The 21,123-nt window shown below is 49.0% G+C and overlaps 1 protein-coding gene across 3 annotated transcripts in view; it reads left to right on the forward strand.

The window, feature by feature from the left end:
* The window catches only part of LOC119393970 (monocarboxylate transporter 10), a 132,029-nt gene that overhangs the window by 43,878 nt on the left and 67,028 nt on the right, over positions 1–21,123 (forward strand). Inside the window, exon 1 of one of the 3 annotated variants that reach the window (XM_037661178.2) lies at positions 8,131–8,514. The exons of the other annotated variants lie outside the window; for them this stretch is intronic. The gene's annotated coding sequence lies outside the window, so the exon portion shown is untranslated. Of the gene's footprint in view, positions 1–8,130; positions 8,515–21,123 lie in introns of those variants that run through there. 3 annotated transcript variants of the gene reach the window in all.

The raw sequence follows: 21,123 nt of genomic DNA on the forward strand, positions 1-21,123 counted from the left end.
TTTGCTTGCTTTTATATACATGCGCACATACAAACGCACGCACGAACATACATAAAGTATGGTTGAACCCCTCCCCCCCCCCCCGAAAAAAATTTCTGGCTACGCCCCTGCTTGTCACTGAAATCAATGTGCAGTCCAGCTTGTTTAACTCGAATAGAAGCGTTCGAAGTAAGAAATAAAAGTTGCTCAATACAGACCCACTCTTTAGAGCCAACTCGAGCAAGGTCTTATATTGTACTCGGAAGCTGCATATGACCGAGGTAATAAAGTGTACTACACCAACAATAGTCACGAAAACGATAAAATACGTCACATTCGGAGCGAAATATATCGCTAAAAAGTGCTATCCAATGGTACGCATTTACAGCGCGAAGCCCAGCGACTGTTCGTTGAGTCAGGCGAGAGATTTTTTTATTTGAAACCGTGGTTCCGTATGTCTGGCTCCCTTCCGCACACGTAGCGTCCACGTGATCTGCACGTGTGCCGACAGGAAGCGGCAGCATCACTCTGGACGTTCCATTGTTCGCTGTCTGACCCCGCGAACTTCGTGGCGAGCAAGCGACTCCCGCAGGTTCGGAAAAAAAGGCATCGGTGCTCGTAAAAGGGAGACCCAGACTGACTAAAAAAAGAAGCAAGGACGAAAGAGAGAAAAACTACGAAAGGGAGAGCGACCAAGATCAGACGAGAGCCGGGGAGCCGTGGGTCCAAACGCGCCAGCTGTTCGTATTCGCGCACTTGTTTACGATAAACGCCCGGCCCTTCTCCTTTCCCACAACGGACACGCTTTTCCCTCTCGCATCGCCGGCGCTGAAGCAGCAGGCGTAAGGGACCGCGGATATAGTAATGATAGACAGATAAAAATAAAGTGGACTACGTGCGCTTGGTCCATTTCGCTGGTGGCCATCATGACAAGGCACGCCTCAGAGAGATCAGAGGGGGAGCGGAGAGGCTTCCTTTCTTTGGCGTGATCGAGAGTGCACCGGCAGTTTGGGGCTGAAAGTATAGTTATTGAGACCGATGTGAGAGGAAAACACCGTGGATGGGGCAGTGGGTGAACTCACATTTAACCGTCGGTAGTAAAAAAAAAAAAAATCGCCGGAGAAGAAACAAAAATCGCAAAAAAGAAAGCTGAGACCTCCGCGGAAGGTTTTTAGTTCTTGAATGTTCGTAGACGCTTCTTTTCACCTCGTCTCTCATTTTTCTGTACTACGACCTAAGCGAATGTTGCCATGCGCGTCTCCACTACGCCGCCCCTGGTTTCTTCTTTCTGTGTGATTATTTTTTTCTGTAGAGTTTTCGTCATACGATGGAAGCTTTGCGCATGCGTGCGTCACCTCACAACGCATCGTCTCTTCAGGCCTGATCGTACGAAAAGAGACAAACAGCTAAACGCGGCGTCGAGGCTTTAATGTACATGTTGTCGGTCCACTGTTGCCACGGGCATGTCACTACCCTCTTTAATGCTGCTTCGATGCTTTCGTTTTCGGTACCATGTGTTTGCTGGCTCGCAGCCAAGGAATTGTGAAAGCCCACAGTAAAAGCACCGTAAATGCTGGCTAGAAGCGTGCAGGGAACTAACTATAGGCGAGCAGATTGCACTGTACGTGCAGTGCACCGCAGTGTCACGTACATTAGGCGCTTGGCAGATTGAGAAACGAACTCGTCCGCTGCCCCGTGGCGTTTGCAGCGAGATTGCGAAAATTTGTAACTAACGGCTTCAGGCGATTACGAATTAGCGGCGCAGTATCGCTCTCGGGCACATGTTAATTATGACAGATTGCCTGTGTGAAGCGATGCGTAGGAAACTACGTGATCACCGCTTTTTATTAGTAAAGAAACGAACTTCAGCGGCTTGCTTGTTCATTTGTTTGATTGATTCGCTACACAGCCTACAGTCTGTGCAATTGAGTGTACGGTCGCTCCATCATCTGTATAGTTTATGTGTAATGCGGAATTCCGTCTTCATACTGGACAATGCAGTACATCTGACTGCAATCAAATATGCTCACGACTATAAATAAGGTGCAGGGGCGTAGCCAAGGGGGGGGGTTGGGGGGGTTCAACCCCCCTCCGAAATTTTTCAGTTTTGCTTGCGTATATATACACGCACACATACAAACGCATGCACGAACACACATAAAGTATGGTTGAACCCCCCCCGAAAAAAATTTCTGGCTACGCCCCTGATAAGGTGAGCTGACTATCTGGACGTCTGTTCTCCACAGCTTCGTAATAGCATAAATGCCCATTACGTCGATTATCCGCTCAGTACCGTCCAGATAATGAACCCAGTTACGATGAGGAAATCTATAAAACAGGATCGTGTAAGGAGACAATAATTACAGATGACCGCTGCCGGTGACCGCTCCCCTACTCAGCCAGAAGGAGCACACTGTCGATAGGAAAGTAGTCGAAGCAATTAATTATTTAACTATATATAACCAACTGACTCGCGACTATGGGATCCAGCGGTGCACGGTGAAGAAAACAAGTTTGGTCACATACGCCACTTATGTCTTTATCTAAGCTACTTTCAGGAATGCCAAGCTGCGCACCGTTCCGCCCGTCGAAATCAACTCGGACAAGACGGCAAAAATCACGACGGTACGGAAAGGTTGCACGCATTCGATTGACAGACAAAAGAAAATCAAAACTATCGGAACGATCGTTGACGCGCACTTCTTTCGACTACAGAAGCTCTAAGACGAAGGCTGCACCGAAGACTGAAGGAGTAAATCGATCCGCCATGGGTTTTTAAGAGTGCACGTCCCGAGTGCGAATACGTATGGGAGAGATTGGTCTATAGACGTCACGCAACAACACCCTGCAATCTCGTTTCGACTTGACCCTCTCGTCGAAGTGTAAAAGCTCGGAGGCATCCGGCGCACACCACGCTCATGACTGTTGCGCGACGAAGGAGGCGTTTTCGCCACGCGTCTCAAGTGTCCGTCGCATGCGGCGCTTGCATGGACAAGGGGCCGACCAGCTTGAGCCGCTCAAAGCGAGGCTGTCTTTCAGTGTCAAGGTCTCGGCAATGAACGTTATACGTTTGCGCACGAAGAGCGCTTCGCGAACCGGGCGCCGAGACAAGGTGGCAAAGTGTAGGGAACCTGCGGTGACAGCGGCGCACCAGCGAGCGAACGAGAATCGACGAGCGTGGCGCAATGGACGGATGCACGGGTCTGTACCGGGCACGAAGTGTGAGTAAGGCGACACAGATGCGGGCGCCCGTCGAGGTCGGCGCGTTCCTTTTTAAGATGACCCAGCGTGTTCATTTATGCAGATTTGGGGAAATGGATAATCTTTGCTAGTGTGCTATGCCTTTCTTAATCTAAAGATATTCACCGATATTTACCAATACACCAAAGACCGCAATCTCTGAAGTTGAGAGATGTCCTTGGCCCTTGGACAAAGACATGCCTATGCGTATCACGAAAGTTACTGAGCTTATTCTTTTTCATAAATATACTGGTCGTATTGAAATATCTTATTTTTTTTAGTGTTGTGATGTGGTCTGCGTAGATTCTCTATTTTCAGCGCGCCGCGTGTTTGATTTTGTATCGCACTCTCCTCTCCAGTACTTACTGAAGGAATCTCCCCTTCCTTTCTCTCCGTGCACTCTGGTGGTAAGCTTAAACTTAACTCCGTGTAAAAAGTGGTCAAGAAAAGTTGGTCAAAATTAGAAGCTAGTGTTAGGGGAACTATTGTAAACATAAAACGACGAATTTTAAAGGTTGCAGCCTGAGGTTGGGGATGGCCCGCTGGCGCTTACTCACATAGTTAAAGGTGCTCAGTTTAGACTTCCTTATGACAGTGCACAGCATACGTGGATGTCTGTTAAGTGCCCCAACTAAACTTTTTCTGCGTGTCTCTTACAAACGAAACAACTGTCAACTCGTATAATAACAAATAAGAAACAGCAAGCTCGTCACCTGTAGAAAAGATGTTACCGGAAAAACAAGCAGGTTTATGCGTATGGTCTACGAACAAAAACAAAAAAACAAACACATTGGTGTCTTTCTATCTGAACAACATATAACCGCTGTCCAAAACACAGTTCAAGTATTGTTTGGTCACAAATAATGTGTTCGCCGAATTAGAGAAAGCCTCGATAAAACGTGCGTCCCGTTTTCTCCGAATTGAAACCGAAAACGAATCAGAATAAAAATCTCAAAACGCCGAATACTACACCTATAACTTGCTACCAGCCCCTAGGAGGTACGTGTCTCGAGTATTATATTCTTCTTCGTCCTTTCTCGGCGCATTCGCGCTCGCAATGCGATGCGCGCGTGACGTTATTGTTATTCCGAACCGGAAAAATACTCAGTCTGCGTTCTATTGAAGACGGCTTCGCCTCGAGTCTCCTCGCCTTCTTATTATTCTTTATACGCTTTATACATATCGCCGCGTGATTCATCAAGCCTGTTTACCGAAACTGTATAGCACGGCTAAAGCTATGTCTCGACTGCGTTGGCTTCCCCTCGAGATTGATTTGAACTCGCTCTTCATTGTGCTGTCTATTCGATGGAACAAACCCAAATCCTGACTTCGTAAACACACCAACCGAATTATTCACATTTATTTTTCTGAGCGACAGCGCTAGCGTAGAAATTTCAAATAGCGTCATCGTGCAGCAAGATCACGGATGAATAAATGTCCGAAGCTCCGAAATAACCCGTTTTATTGGATTTACCAGTAATAATCAGTCGTCCAGCCCCGACGAATGTGTTCTCATGGACCATTTGAACTTTTCTGTGTTATTTCAGTACGTGGTGGTTAGTTCACGCATCTCGGAAGAAAATTAACGCGTCGGGAAGCACCACTAAAGGGTGCCGGACGCACACGAATAAACTAAACGTAACATCATAGCAAAAGCTTGGCGTTCGATTTTGTTGTATATAGGGTTGTGTATTCTGTTATACTTGCAACTATGCGTAAATGCTGTCAGCCATCTTGTCTGCAAAACGGTCAAGTTCCATTCATGTGTTAGTACTGTCTTGCGACATTTCACTTGTTTATGCGGCTGCGTGTGCCTCTGACCTTTTTTTCCTGTGCCTTTACTTGCTTGCTCACAGAACTTGTTGAAAAGTTATCATCGTACTTGACTGTGTAACATGTTTTCATAATTGGGAAACGGCCCCACGAAATAAGACAAATTCAGTGAGGAACACATGAACACAAGCGCCGAACTCTCAATTGAAATTTCCTTTGCATGCACTGTATACAAACATACCCCGTACGTTGCTATACAAAGAAAAAAGGCGTCGGAAAACCATTTACTCATTATATGTTTTGTCGTTGTTCTTTGTGTAGCCACGTGCGGGTATGTATTAGAGCGCTGCTCTTAGGCGCCCGTTCCTGCGTTGAGCGGCGTCGCCGTTGTCGGCGTAACCGATAGAGCGAACGAGGACGAAAGAGAGTGAAAGAGAGGCTGCCGCAAGGAGTTTTCTACCATGAGAGCCAGCGAGCCGCTGTGTTAGCGTCTGCAGTGCCCATAGGTCGGCAAACTCACTCATAAGTCGACTCACTCAGGCTCACTTAGACTCATACTGAGCCCTGAGTCTGAGTGAGTCCGGTTGAGTAATATTTTCGTGAATCTCGAGTCCGAGTGAGTGCGGATGAGGAACATTTTGGTGAGTCTGAGTGAGCCCGAAGGGCATGATAAATTTCATGAGTGAGTCTGAGTGAGCTCTGCGTTTCTTGCCGACCTTTGGCAATGCCTCGCGCCTGCTCGCGCTTCTTGTGACAGCGCAACGCATGCCTCTTGCGCGCATGCTCGAGAAAGTGGGTTGACCTGAGAGGCTTGGGAGAAGAAGAAGACGCGCATTTTTGTATTCTGAGCATGTGAATAAAATTTCATTTACACTGCGGCGCTTGTGTTCGCGTGTTCCTCAGTGAATTTGTCTTATTTCGAGGTGCCGTTTCATAATTACGAATCCGTACCAACTCGCCGAATTGTCAGTCCTATATAATTAACGTTATTTCTGGCACGATGTTTTGTTTTTTTCCATTTTTAGTTTTTTTTGCCCTCCCGCGAGAAGTATATGGAGGCGACAAATGCTCGTGAACCGCACGTCTAAATTCATATGAACAACGATAATTAAAAAAGTAATTTGCATTATTAACCGAGTGCAATGTTACTGCAACTCGTGTTGCTCGGCGACACGGTCAGCGAGCTCTGGCCATAATTAACGGCTAAAGCGTGCGCGAACACTGCCTTGGTGACTACACAGCACAACACTTTGAGTCACGTTTTCTTCTTTATTTATTTTTTTTCTTTTATCGCCGCTGTATAAAACATTCTTTTTATGTATCTGACTCCAACCAGAGGCCCAGACCTGCACGTTCACCGGCCTGAAACAAGTATGAACGCCAGCTACGCGTTGACGATGAGATATGTCCTCCTTTCGAAGTTTTTTGCATGCAATGGAGGTGGCCTCGTAAGAACGGTGAGCGTTAATTTTCACGCTATCTTGTCTCGGCTGGTTTTCCAAATCTCAGGTAACCCTGACAACAGAGCTTCGATCCTAGGTAAATGAGAAACTATAGTGCTTTAAATAACCTCCCACGACTCACACCACGGTAAGGATCTCAGTCCAAGACATCTGTTTTTTTAGGCATCTTCCTAATCCTTGTCAGTTTATTTTTACTTCAACCACCTTTCCTTAATACGTGACATAATTTTCACTGTATTTATATTGGAGGCTAGGCCTGCCCCACATGTTAATTATTGATCCCTATCGCCGTAGACATCAGCAACACCCCGCAATTAGCATTACGATAAACATACAAGTGCGCTGCACGCGAGTGCTCCGATGTTTATGCGGTGTTTTGATTCATAATAATCGTCCGCAGCCAAAGCACATATATCATACTAGCAAAACAAGAAGACGTCGCTTCCTTGACAAACTGCAAACATGCGCTAAGGTTGGCTCGCGGTGTGCTTTCGCACAGCACCTGTCGTAAACGACATCGTGTTTGACATTTTTTATATCAGTCACAGCTAACAAGCTCGTTCGTAGGCGAGTAGGTAGTCGTCGTAAAGCTAAAAAAAAAGCAACGAACAAACAAAAAGACGCGAGTGATCGTCTACCGCAAATCGCGAAAAAAAAAAAAAAGCCAGGTCGCCTCGCGCGATGCCGCAGTTGCGTCGCTCGTGATCTGGTCGTTCCGCTGCAGCTGTGCCGTGGAAAACCTCCAGCACGCTGCATGCGGAGCGGTGAATCACAACGCGCGTTCGTGACGTCACACCCGTCCTGCCCGGCAGCAGCTGCAGGTTTGCGAAAGCTTCCTGGGAGGGCTATCCCCGTCTGCAGGCGACGAACGGGCCACGCGCAAGCTTTCCGCCAGCGCCTTCCCTCCCCACATGTCTCTGCCGTCGCATATTGCACATGCTAGAGAAAAAAAGTTGGTGTTTACGTTTTACCGCTTCTTCTTCCTCCTCCTCCTCCTCACAACCGTTATCCTTGTTGTTATTCCTCGAGCTCGCACTGAGAGTGTTCTCAAAGCGCGGCAGCGGTACGACTGACCCAAACACTTTCTTCGCTCCGTATCGTTGTTGGCCCTCGGCCCGGTCTCTCCGGAGAAGAAGAAGACCCCACGCACGCAACGACTGTCGTCAGCGCTTTCTTCTTCGCTTCTTGCCCGAGGTGTGACGCTTCCCTCCGACCTATCAGCTGCAAACTATATCGCAACGACAGGCGCCGGAAAGTCTCCGCGCGGCGCGCTCGCGCAAGAGCTCCCTCGTACTATACTGCCACTACTGCCACCACACCTACAGTTGCTCCGCTCCGCACGGTGCGAAGCTGCGGACTACGCGCCAGAGACCAAGCGCTTCACGTGCTCGACTGCTCCCTAACTCGCCTTCGCTTTGCTTGTCCACTGTTCGCACCGACTTGTTCACTCGCTAGTGCTGTATAGACATTTCTCGACGTGTCTGTGTGGTGCTGTGCTTGGTGTTAGTTGTTGTGGCAAACACAGGAAACGGACATTGACGACGGACGTTTGCGTTTCTTTATACGGAAGACCGGCCTCTTCCTTCTGACCCCGGCAGCAAGGAGTTCCTCGACTCCAGCTGTATCCAAGGGCTCGACGATCGCGACAGCAGACGTTGTTCCAGACTAAAACAAAGCGTACCGCTCTACTGTGTAGAATACCCGACCGCACAGAAGAGACATCACTCACCCGGAGGGACTACGCAACTGACGTGACACGGCCATCACTGAATAATCGTCCAGCTGTCAACCACGTGTATCGCTCGCTGCCCCTTGTATCAGGCCTACATCGCTACCCTGCCGTTGGTGACAGTGTCAATTCGTCGCCATATATTGTGTAGTGACCGTACGCTGCGTCGCAGAACGCCAATTTGACTTGTGAAGTGAGCTTTGAAACGAAGTGTTGGAGGCCCATACCGAACGCCGCTGCGGCGCACAGCTACCTGCGTATAGCGCTCACTCGTTCGCGCTGCTGTTGTCACCACGGCGGTAGACTTCTACATCGGCTATGACGATGACGGTAAGTGGAGACGACGAGCGCGTTGGAACGTGCTCCGCTCGGCTGTGTTTACAACTTCTCTTGGCTTCCTCCCTCGTCTCCCCGTCGTTCCTCGGTTCCGCGAGCCACCTGTTTACGAAGATCGCGTGCGTTCAGTATGCATTCAGGCGCAGCTGTTACTCGGCATAGAAAGGTCATTTTTCTCCGCGTGTTTGCAGCGCGCAGGCGTTGCTCAAGGCACGTGTGATCGTTCGGCCATCCAGTAAACAGGTTACTCTCGTTATAAACACGCTCGTCTGCTCGCAGAAAAAAATAACAATAATAATAGCTGATGTTTTAAGCCCCCAAACCACGATATGAGAGACGTCCTAGTGGAGGGCTCCGGAAATTTCGGCCACCTGGGGTTCTTTAACGTGCACCTAAATCTAAGTATACACTGACTTCTAGCATATCGTCTCCATCGAATTGCGGCCGCCACGACAGGCATTCGATCCTGCGACCTTTGGGTCAGCATTCGAGCGCCATAACTCTTATAGACCACCGTGGCGGGTCGCAAGAAATCAGAAACAAGGTTAACTATACATAGAGGAGCGTTTAATTGTGAGAAAGGTGGAAAAGGTATCCGGAAGAGCTTTTCTGTGGCCTGCCACTTCGCAGGAAATAGAAAAGAGGGGGGGGGGGGGGAAGTGAAGTCTTCTATGCACGACTGCAGTCAGTGCATGTAACCAGTCCAATGTATGCGGTACACTGAACTCAGCGTGTACAGTTCATAGGTGCACGGCGCGCTGCGTTCATACGCACATGTGCGAATGCGCCCTGCATAGAGATATATAGGCTGATGCGTTATTTGAAAATAATACGTCATAATAAGCACATTGAGCAGAAAAGCGAATGATGTAAATGTGTAGGTCTGTGACACATGGTTCGTATAAAAAATGTCGCATTTGCTTCTACTTACATTGCATCAAACACGCGTTCTAGGCTAAAATTTTTAGCGAGATTTCAATGTCAGCTGGATTAACACGATCCGCGAGCGCTCGCGTCTAATTAAGAGATCTAGTTCTGGCTAAACTTGACGGATTTATTTGGACCATTCGGCGCACTGTGAGCAGTTTATAATAGCAGGAAGCACAATGAATGTTGGCGTGCCTTGTTTTCTGTAGTTAGTTTCGCGCACGTGCTTCGTAACATGTGCAATTTTTCTTCGAACAGCGTGTATGGCGTTGTGACATGTATATCTCGGTTTATTGAGTGCCTCTAACCGGGTCAATATTTGTAGGGCAAGAAGGATCTTTAGCAATTTTATGTTATGTGACACAGGTAGTGACGGCATACTTTCAAGGCTGCAATCGCAGGAGATGTGGCAAGACACGTCCAGAACTTTACCCTTTAAATCGCACGACCACGCTTACCAAGCTGACTCGGAAACTTGGCGACGGGATAGCTTAACCTCGTTCTGCAACGAACAAATCGCTATACGGGGCCAGCGAGTTATTACATCGAGCTCGTGCTGTTTCGGTCGTGAATAAGAAAAATAAAGAGAGAAGCGGCGAATAAGGGTAGTAACGTTGGAGGAAAGTCGTGGCGACAGAGCCAACGCGCAATCATCACCGCAAATTTACCCTCGCTCACGACGCGCGTGCAACTATCGCATCGGAAAACGTCTACATTCGTGTACGATTTGCAGATCTGCGGAGGTGAAGGGCGGGCAGGCGAGGTTTTCCATAGAAAAGAGCCCGCGGATGCGCTTCGAAGGAAGCATCGTGATGGCGATTTGCACGCTCCGCAACTTTCCTTCTCGGTCTGAACAGGTGGTCGGTATATACGCCTCCGCGCCGCGCAAGGCCGCTGCAACACATGTGTTATGTAAAAGAATACCGGGCAGTACCTTTCTCGGACAAAACTAAAAGAGAACAGCATAATGCCACGCGTACATACGCATACCTCCAATATGTGTCGACTGTGGAATAGCCTTGACCGAGAACTCGCCGTCTCTCGCGATGATGACGTCAAAGAAAGGCGCGTCCGTTCAAACGCTGCTGTGGCGAGCCTTGTTCGTAGAATCCGTTTGCAACGAGCAACGACTTACCGAGCAACGCGAGAGACTGCGTGTCTCCGATCTATTGCGCAATCGCGTCTGACCGCTCGCCCTGTTTGACTCCGCGAGAAGTGGATTGCTATAGTTACGTGTGGCGCTCAGTGCCGTCCAATCACAATGCACGCAAGGATGCCCACAGACAGCTGTCAAGTGTTGTCATTGGTTCGAGAGTACGGTCAGGTCACGAGCCTGTCCGCGGACCGATTGAATTCACGGTCTGTCCCGTAGGGTGCATCCGGTGCGGACCGGATCTCGATGTTTACGTTCGTGGACGGACTGTGCCTCACGTGACTGAGCGGCATAAGCGATTTGTATGCTCGACGCTTCTGCTTTGTTCGTGCCGTAATTCGGTGCGGCGTTTGGTCACGTGACGTCCTTACAAGAGTATACCGATAATTAACAGAGCGAAGAAAACGCGGGAACGTAAAGCGGACATACTGGACAAGCGATGACTTCCTTCCAACTGATTATTTTATTAACACGAATTCATTATATGCGCATGCGTGGGAACAGTTACAAAGTTAGCAGTTGCGCTAACAATGAAACAGCAAAAGAACACCAAGAGAAAAAAAATTCGGCAGATCTCACGTACCGTGGGAGTCGATGTTATGCGAAGCATGCGGCGGGAAGGTGACTGTGGCGTAATTTTTTTTACTGAGGGAAACGTTACGAAATGATGCTAAAGACTTGTATAAATTTTATACGCATACATATATGCTAAAGAGCCGCATCTGTGTTATAAACCAGTTATTTACAGTTGGGTAACGCTGCCAACGGCAGCGTGGGCATTACGAACACCAGAAGCGGTAAGCTGATATGTATGCATATATGGTGCTTATACTTGTCCGTTATCGTGGAGAAAGCACGCACGTTTCACGAACCCGTGTGCATGTGTGGAAGAGGTTCCTAACAGGTCTTGAACAAGGTCATCATCATCGTGATCAGTGAGCACTAGACGCTGCTCATGGCTTTTTATCGGATCCGGTCGCGATCGCGGTGGCGGGGGGTCCATTTGTAGTGAAGTATGAGTTATAGTACAGCTGTTAGAAATCGTGGATGCCTCGGTCATTTCGTGGACAAATTGTCTGTCTGTAGAGCCGGCGATATGTCGAAATCTGAAGCCACCCATCGCGTTGGTGAGGGTTGGGCCGTCGAGGCTGGAAGGCCTGGATAGGGCTACGTAGACCAACATCAGTGGATGGCGCTTGTCGCATTCGGAGGCTACATGGGCGTATGTGACCTACGTAGCTTAGTCTACAAAGCGGCTGTCAATCAATCTGTAATCATCCTCGGTGAGCATGAGGCCATCACTCAGCCTCGTAAGAAATGAAGAGGACACTGCGTCGTTCTGGCGGACTAAGTGCACTTTACGCTGCGATGATGTGAATATCATACGAAACTTTCGTTAATGTATTCCTCCGGGGTCGAGCAATGCTTCAATATAGCTTGCTGAATCACAGGAATACAAATTTAATGCTTATTAGACTGCTATAAAGGCGGAGCCAACACTGGGATCATGGACGTTAATCTGATATGACGCCTGTACTGTAGGACTACATATGTAGTGTTTATTGCTTTCTTGTAAAATTAGATAGCCAGCACCACAACCACAACTGACGTTGCACCGACATCAGGCCTGCATAGGCTGTTTTTCCAAACCAGTTCGTAGACCTGGCGTGGCTTTGTGGTAGAATACCTGATTGCCACGCAGAATGCTTGGTTCGATTCCTGCTTGGATCCTGATTTTTTATTCTTTCCATTCGTCGGGTCAACGCTGCCGATGTCGGTTTTTCTTAACGCTCTCGCATTTAAATTACCAATGTCTGTTATCGCCGTTCCTTGGTAGATATAGACTGTCAATCACCTGTGGCGCACACCCGTACACCGCGGCCGGTGGTAAACGGGTATGTGCACACGTGTTCTGGAGGAAAGGGTGTTGACGACGCACGCGACAGGATTTTCACGTTATTCATGTCATGACCACACTGTCATATTCGTCAAGTCCTCTCACCCTCTCATGCTAACTTTGGTCTGCACCAAGTTAAGGAGGCGATCACGAGAGCACCCAGACGTAGGCGGCTAGATAGATAGATAGATAGATAGATACGTAGATAGAAACGCTCAAAGTGCCAGAGGTTCGCTAAGAAATGCTTCGCATTTAAAAAATTGCCATCACAGTGACCCGCGGCTCATGCCCTCACATTCCAAGAAACTGAGTTCTCTGTCAGATATCGTGATTGAGTGCGATACTGAAGCTGGGTGAGAAAACAAACAAACAAAAAAGAACTCGCTTAAGAGACGTTAGCGAGTATCTCCTTTCGGGGAATAACCATCTGCCGGCGAAAAAAAAGTGGACGAGGAACTCCGAAGCATCGTCTTATCTGCAAGCGCGCTCCGCCTAGCAACCGCTAACCAGCTCTATGCCCTATAGCCAGCGTGGTACAGAATGCGGCCGTCTCCAATAGTGTTGGGTAAGCGACCGAAAGTGAAAAGCGTCTCCCCTTCGCCTTTCCGCGCCGCTGGCGGTCGCGAAAGCGCCCCATGGCGCAGTGCCAGCTCTGCGTTGTTCCCAGCTCCGAGTTCGCGACCGCTAAAGTTCAACGCTGGTGCTCGCTGATCGATGCCCGCAGCTATACACTCCTCTCAGAGCCATTGCTGATTGCTGTTACGTGCGCTTCGTGCCTGGCGAGCAGCGAGATATGGAACTCTACACCATACGCTTAATAGCGACTGCCTTGTCAGCATTCGTTCAATATAGCTGCTGTCCTTCCCAAGGCTGTCATCGTAATATTACTCGGTCGAGTTAGCATTGGCTTATTTTGGGAGCAGTGCTGAAAGATGGCACGTAAGAAATAGCAAGAAAGACACCGTGGGCTGGCATATGATGATTGTCTTCTTTCAAAGTTTTTTTTTATAATTATCCTTAAACGCACAACGCATTATCACAAGAACACGCACAAGCTAACGCTATAGCTTCGTAATACAGCGGCATGGTTGTTCTTTCACAATGCGAATTGTTTTTCTTAATTCGTGAGAAAGTATAGCGCACCCTCAGCTCTCTATACTGCTTGTGCTTGGTTTGTCCATGCTTGCATCATAAAATATAAACGCTATGTGGTAAGATAACTTGATGTTATATGGGCCAAGGGTCACTTATCGCCACATTGGGGATAGTTCGAACTATTTACATGCTGCATGAACTTTATTGACGGGCGTACATCTCTATCCTAAGTCGTGCTCGCCTGCATGAACTGTCGTACGCCTAGCACAAAGAAAAAAAAAGAAAAACAAGCGACGAAGGAAAACAATATATCGTCAAATATCACCAGATAGGAAATCACGGGCTGGTAGCAGCTGGAGTAACTCATAAACATCTCTCGTCACTTTCATTTCGGACACTGTAATCCTTAGTATAAAAACATCGAACACAACGAACGCTGTAACCGTTACTCGATGTGGTGAGTTGCCTCATGTGATGTTACCAAGGCTTATTGGTTGCACGTATGTATACACGCACAATGCACCACTTCTTTTCGTTTTGTGGAATTACGACAGTCGTCCGTATACTTGTTCTTGTTGACCTTATTGTAATCATGTCTCACACCTACTGTGGGGGATTGAGCATAAACTGGGTCGTTTTACATCGATTGCTGGGCCGAAGGGCGCGGGATCGAATCCCGGCCGCGGCGGCCGCATTTTCGATGGAGGTGAAAGTGTTTGAGGCCCGTGTAGTTGGATTTGGGCGCGCGTTCAAGAACCCCAGGTGGCCGAAATTTCCGGAGCCCGCCACTACGATGTCCCTCATAATCATATCGTGGTTTCGGGACGTTAAACCCCAGCAATTATTATTATTATCGGTTGTTTTACAAATTTGTATATAAGTTAAGAATACGGTAAATTACGTACGTAAAGGTAAGTGTAACCTTTTTATCTACGTAACCAATTGGCTTCATCAATACAATTCCGCACTGCCACGCAAACATTCCCATTGCAAAGCCCTAAAATAGAGGCTCCTAAAAGCGAAAAAGACAGGCACAGACAAATTATTCCCCTGGGTCGTAAAAGGGTTTCTTAAAGCGTTTTTCTTGCTGCAGTAAACCGCCTACAGGCCAAAAAGAAATGACCTATTGTTTCGGACTCACCACAGAATGCGCAAGATGCTTTGCGTGGAACCAAAGTTTTCTCGTCGTCTTGCATACCCGAACAGCGTGCCAGGACTTTTAAGCAGTCTGTAAGGAATTAGCGCTTACTGCAGCATCGTACGTGACGAGAGCGACGTTACATTCACTTGCGGTGCATACGCACTACGTGCATCTCTGCCCCTCCACGTGCGAGCTCGCACCGAGCGTCGCTCGTTCCAGCCGGCCGGCGCCCGGCTTCTCTTCCTCTCGCGAACAGCTGATGGAGGAGGAGGAGGCGAAGTGCTTCCTCTTCTTGCTCTTTCAAGCGGCGAGGCCGCGGCCCCCCCGTCAGCGTGTTCTCCCTTTAGCTAACGCACTGCGCGCTTCCCTTGTTCGACCGGCCCTGGCAACAGCCGCTCGGAGCCCGCACGTTCCTCCGGCCTTGCCTTCGCGATCGCAGCCAGGGCCCAGCCGCAGTCCATAAACGCCGCGCATTCTAGAGTGAATAATTCATGCTCGAAAACATGCGACCGCTCGCACGCAGCCGCTGCGAAAAACTTGCACGCCGGTTAGTCAGATCGTTACGAGCTGGAAAAGGTGTATACGCATGTGGCGCGTTGCATTGAGTGCTGTAGCACTCAATGCGTCGTGCTCGACGACGTTCAGTGCTAGCACTAATTGTGCTCAACGCCCGTGTGTCCTGTATTTAATTCGTTTTGTACGGGTCTGCGTTAACTAAGTGCACCTTTCAAGATGAATGAACACCAACTAGTGCACCTCATAGCTCTCCTCAATACTAGCAGGAGTTTGCTAGCGGCTCCTGCTAGCAATTCCTGATATAGAATGATTTTTGGGTGTGTTAGGATCCTCCTGGGGGAGGGGATGTAATGGGGGGGGGGGGGGGGGGGGACGGTGTATAAGTCACTGAGTGCTAGCGCTGCTGGCAAGCTACATGCGCCCGCGCTTTCCCACGTTTGAAATGGACCAATACGTTCACGCAGGCCCTAGGGCTTGTTTTTGATTGTTTGTTTTTCATCTGGCGTTCCTGCGGCGCATACGTTGGTATCTTGTTTAAGAATGTCACGAAGCGTGCGCTTGGTTACGCAGCGAGTTCCGTCAGGTCTACAAGCCAGGGCAACTTGGGTTCCGTCTAGTATTATTAAGGAATGCAGACGGGGCGTTCCGCTTTCCCCGTAGTGACCATATGTATATTACAGCACTAAATTGTCCTGTGCGTAGTCAGGGCTCATTAGAGGCTGTTGCGACGGGTATTTGGATCAATCCCACCATGACTCCTGTTGTCGTGCCGGTGTAATTGGATCCGTCCCTTCTCGACAACCATGCTGTTGCTACGAGAGGGCAGCGTCGTACCCGGACTCCGTTTGGTAGCGTAGTCGAGTCTCCGGGTTGAGGAACTGATACTAGCAAGTTGGGAAAACAATAACAAGTTTACTGGCACTTTTTGAACACTCAATTACATTGTTACAAGGAAAGAGTTCAGTGACGAGCGAATTGGATGAGCCTGTTACCGAGGGCTCAGAGCCCCATTTCTCACTCAGCATCGTCGTTTTAACCCCTCAGTTTGGCTCCTCCCTCTTGATGACCACCAATCACACACACGACACCTCCCACCATGGCACAGTCCATTTCCACTGTCGCGGAGGGGTCATGGCACACTTGAAGCGGCAAGAGTCCTGCGGTTGTCGACACGCAGGTGGGGGAGAAGCAGAACAGGTTCCTCGTGCTTGCCCATGCAGATCTTTTCCCGACGCAGCGAAAGGGTTGCGGAGACTCCCGTCCAAACATACCCGTCAGGTGGCTTCGGCAGCGTACCAAGCCAAGCCCAGGTGGTCCATTGTCTCCGGCATCGCCGTCCCAGACTTTGAGGCCGAGATTCCGCCCATTGTTGGTCACTCGCCGTCCCAGGAATTTCGTTTCCAGGAAGGATACCGGTGTTCTAGCAGCGTGAGAACACCTCGTCCGCCGATTCTCTTGGTCAGTGCTTCGCCACCGACAGCCGGTCATAACAGCCTCCTCCCTCGCCAGTGGAGAAACGGAGGGTAGCAGCCATCGCTGCTGCTCGAAGGGTCGACGAAATTCGCCACCGTTGAATATCCAAAGCTCGTCTTCGCTTGAAGCATTGTCTGGTCAGTTGCAACCCAAATTCAGCGGCCTCTCTGAAACTCAACCACATGCAGAGCAAGCACTCGGCCACCTCCGAGCAAACCAGGCCAAAAGAGGGTTGGTAAACAAATTTTCATTATTAGCTTTATACGAAAAGCTGACACTCAAAACTCTCAGGACTTACCTATGCTGAGGAACCGAACGTGCTACTTTACTCAATCACACAAATAGTTGCACAAAAAAAAAACCCCTAAAATATCAATTTCGAGACATTGGAAGAGCACCCCAGAATCGCTTAGAAAGAGCGGCTAAGCGCGTCAGCGTTTCCACTCAAATTTTGCCCTTCTTATCCTTAATGTCGAAAAGATATTACCTAAAAATCAAGCTCCACCTCAGAAGGTGACTGTTCTTAGATGTCGCGGTTTGCAGCCAGGCAAGGGGATAACGGTCCGTATCTACGCTGAATTTGACGCCTCCGAGATTACACTGCAACTACTGAATGGCCCACACAATGCAAGCGCACTTCCTTTTCTGAAGCGCAGTACGCCATCTCGCGAGAGCTCAATTTTCGGCTCAAGTAGAGCACAGGATGTTCATTACCTTCGTCATCCTTCTGACGTTTAACAGCACCTAGGCCTCGATCACTCACATAACTCTGGACCGTGAACACTCGGTCGAAATCCGGAGCTCGCAAAACCGGACGGTTAATCAGTACCGCCTTCACGCTTAAGAAGGCAGCTTCCTTCCTTTCATCTTAAACTACTTTCGCCTGTTCCCTGCGAACAACATCGGTAAAGGGGTGACCAACGATGAATAAACTCCCGATGCAAAGACTGCATTCCAGCGAGCCCCAAAACGCCCCTTCGTCCGTCTTTGTTTTGGGCCGCGGAAGTCATACTGCTGGCTCTCAAGCTCACTAGTTCCTGAACCTAGCCTACGCCACCTGCAAAACGCAACCTCTCATACTTATAGTCAGAACCCTATCAGAAGGTTTCGACCACGTCACATACCTTTGAACGATCGCCAACTCCTGAGCTCTTAAGCTCATTAGGTTTCCTAAACCCTAGGCCTACGCCGTGACCTAAATAGTCTACGATTGCACCTGCAAAACGACCTTCTCATCCTTTATAGTCAGACACCCTATCAGAAGGTTCGACCACGTCAACATACCTTTGAACGATCGCTCACGCCGTAAACGTTCGGAAAAGCTTAATGATCCGCTTGTGTGATCACTCGATCATTATCCTTCTCAAAAACAAAAAGAAACAAAACATAACGGGATAAACACTGCTTTCAACTGCTTCATTCGGTTAAAGTTACCTGCCGTGCCAACGCCTCTGATTAAAACCCACTGTGCTCTCCTGAGAGCTACAATTCTCGTTCCTATAGGTTGCAAAAGACAAGTAAAGTACAAACTAACCACTCACCTAATCCCTCTAAGTTCTTCTAAAAGCTGATCCTTACGTTACGTTACAACGCACATTGTACAACAACAACAAAAAAATAACCCCAGGTGCAATACACTTCAAAAAGCACCTCAAACATTTGCATTGGTTTTATGCTAAAACCTTGCACCAAATGCCTGTCAATTCCAATAGCGCGTAACGAAAACGGCACCGCTCAGTGCCAAACTCATTTCGGAAACTAATGTTGACATCTCTCCTCAAATGCTTATTCACCCCAAATCGACATGAAAGTGAACGCATACGATATCGCACATAAAACTTTCAAAACTACAAAAATTAGTTTTCGCGCTAAAAACACCTTCATCAGAAGTTCATCCTAATGATTAAAAAAACTTTGACGCTCTCTTTTCAGCCTTTGCTACTGCGCGGTTTTTCTTCTTAAAACTTTGCACCGCATCTCGTAACACACAAAAATAAACTGGCTGAATTCTACATTCCTAACAAAAAAATGAGTAATCCTAGTTTGCACGCACGTGCAAACCTACTCGAACTGACCGTTCCCCTTTTCGCAATTAGATTCGCTTGAATCGTACCCGATGGGGCCGCGGTCCAGCCGGCTTTCTAGCTCGCCAGAGGCTACAACATGCACGAGCTATCCGCTGCATTCCACAGTCACGCTTCATTCGGCACTTCGGCCGGCTCCCTTCTGGAAGGCGAATGGAATGCCAGAAACGGGGGGGAAACCCTGTCCATTCTCCCTTTGTGCTCGCCTCCGCGCGGTTCTTTGTTACCCGCCGTACACTGGCCTTTCGACTTTGACGACTAGGACACAGCTGCTCTCCCGAAGCTGTCCTCAACCTCGCCTTCCGTCGTGGGAGCACACCTTGCTTTCTCCCTCTGCACCTCTCGCGCAGCTTGCGGATGAATGAATGCCTCAATTTACGTTTCCGCAAACTGTCCGTTGGCCTACGCTTGCGTCTTTCTCGCGCCGGGGTGGGACCTTTCTTAAGCTTACGCTGAGCCGAATGCTTCCGCCGCTTTCTTTTTCTACGATGTCGGCGGACCTCCTTTCTCTCGATGCCTCGATCATCGCTTCGGGTCGCGACATGCGGAGTTGTGCAGCTCGTTGGCGCTTGTGCTACACCTTCTTTCTCGCGCAAGCTTTTCGATTCCTCCACCATGTCGGACTGTCGGGCCAAATTATCTGTCTCAACACTGACAAAATCTGAAACTGGGCCCTCTCCGATGGTATCGCTGCACGCATGGAGCGTCGCGTCTTTGCTATGGTTGGCCGCCCCACTAACCGTGTCTACCTTTAACGGTTCCGTAACGTCCGCCGAACACTTTCGCCTCTTTCTTTTTCTGCGCTTTCGGCAAACATCCTTTCCCTCGACGCAATCATCATCGCTTCGGGTCGCGACATGCGGAGCCGTGCAGCTCGTTGGTGTTTCCGCTACACCTTCTATCTTGCTCACACTTGAATTCTCCGTCGGGTCGGACTGTCGGGCCAAATTATCTGCGTCAGCGCTGATAAAATCTGAACCTGGGCCCTCACCGACGGTATCGCCTAACCCTTGAAGCGTCGCGTCCTTGCTATGGTTAGCCACCACGCTAACCGTGTCTACGTTTGACGATTCCGAAACGTCCTTTCGAGGCAAGAGGAAGGTTTCCAGCTTCTCCTTGAGCCCATCAGGGCGGCTGGTACCAACCTCGTCCACGGAAGGAACGTCTTTCGGAATTGTCCCTAACTCTAGACCGGCCAAGGCCTCATTCCCAACCTGATCTGCTTTTATGCTCTCTTGAAACGGCGGGCCTTTCTCTGGCGCGATCTCGACAACGGCGACCTGTCGCTCGTTGTTCTCAGGAGAAGGGTCCCTTTGCATACTATTCTTGCTTTCCTCTCTCCTGGCTGAAGTTCCGAATCTCCGGAACAAAGATGCCTTAATTACATCGTAGTTGTCCGCGTCCTTCTCACCGATTCGCGCAACAACCTCAACTGCCTCACTGGGCAGAACTGACATTAACCCCTGAGACCAAGTGTCTCGCTCAAAAGACAGTTCCTCACACATTTGCTCAAATTGAGCAAGATATAGGCCGATATCCCCTGATACCACATATGGCTGCATATACCTTGACATCTTGAACTCTGCCTTCTTGTTGAGTAGAGGTACCACTCGCAGGGGACTACTGCCCGACCTCTTACTCAACTCCAGGAGTTCCAACTTGACTTCTAGTTTACGGATCTTTTTCTCATGCTCGCGCTGACGCCTCTTTTTTTCCCTTTCGAATTCTGCCTCTCTTTCTCGCTCACGTTCTGCGCGGCGTTCCTCTCTTTCTCGCTGTCTGAGCTGCTCTTCCTTTTTTTGATTGATGAACTCCCATTCTTCACAGAGCTCCTCATCATCGGCCCCCAAATCAATGATCGCCTGTATGATTAGGGATTTTCGTGCCAAACCCTTCGTATTGATTCCCAATTCCTCACACAACAGCAACAAGTCCGACTCCTGCAGCTTCTGTAAATCCATGATCGTCCCGAGTGCCCGCTACTTCCAAAATAACTATCCGAGAGTACGTAACCTTGAGTCTCTCGGCAAAGTTACCTACCAGATCTAAAACCCTCGTTTAGAACCTGGTCCACATCAAAGGAAAAGCCAAGCACTCACCCACACGTGATCGATGTCTCGAGACAGCTGCATTCCCTTAGGCCGACTGTTGTTGTCGCTTGTAGCTTCAGATCCCAGCGCTGATCACCAGTTGTTGCGACCGGGTATTTGGATCAATCCCACCATGACTCCTGTTGTCGTGCCGGTGTAATTGGATCCGTCCCTTCTCGACAACCATGCTGTTGCTACGAGAGGGCAGCGTCGTACCCGGACTCCGT

The sequence above is a fragment of the Rhipicephalus sanguineus genome, chromosome 5, assembly GCF_013339695.2.
Source record: "Rhipicephalus sanguineus isolate Rsan-2018 chromosome 5, BIME_Rsan_1.4, whole genome shotgun sequence".
Classification (NCBI taxonomy): domain Eukaryota; kingdom Metazoa; phylum Arthropoda; class Arachnida; order Ixodida; family Ixodidae; genus Rhipicephalus; species Rhipicephalus sanguineus.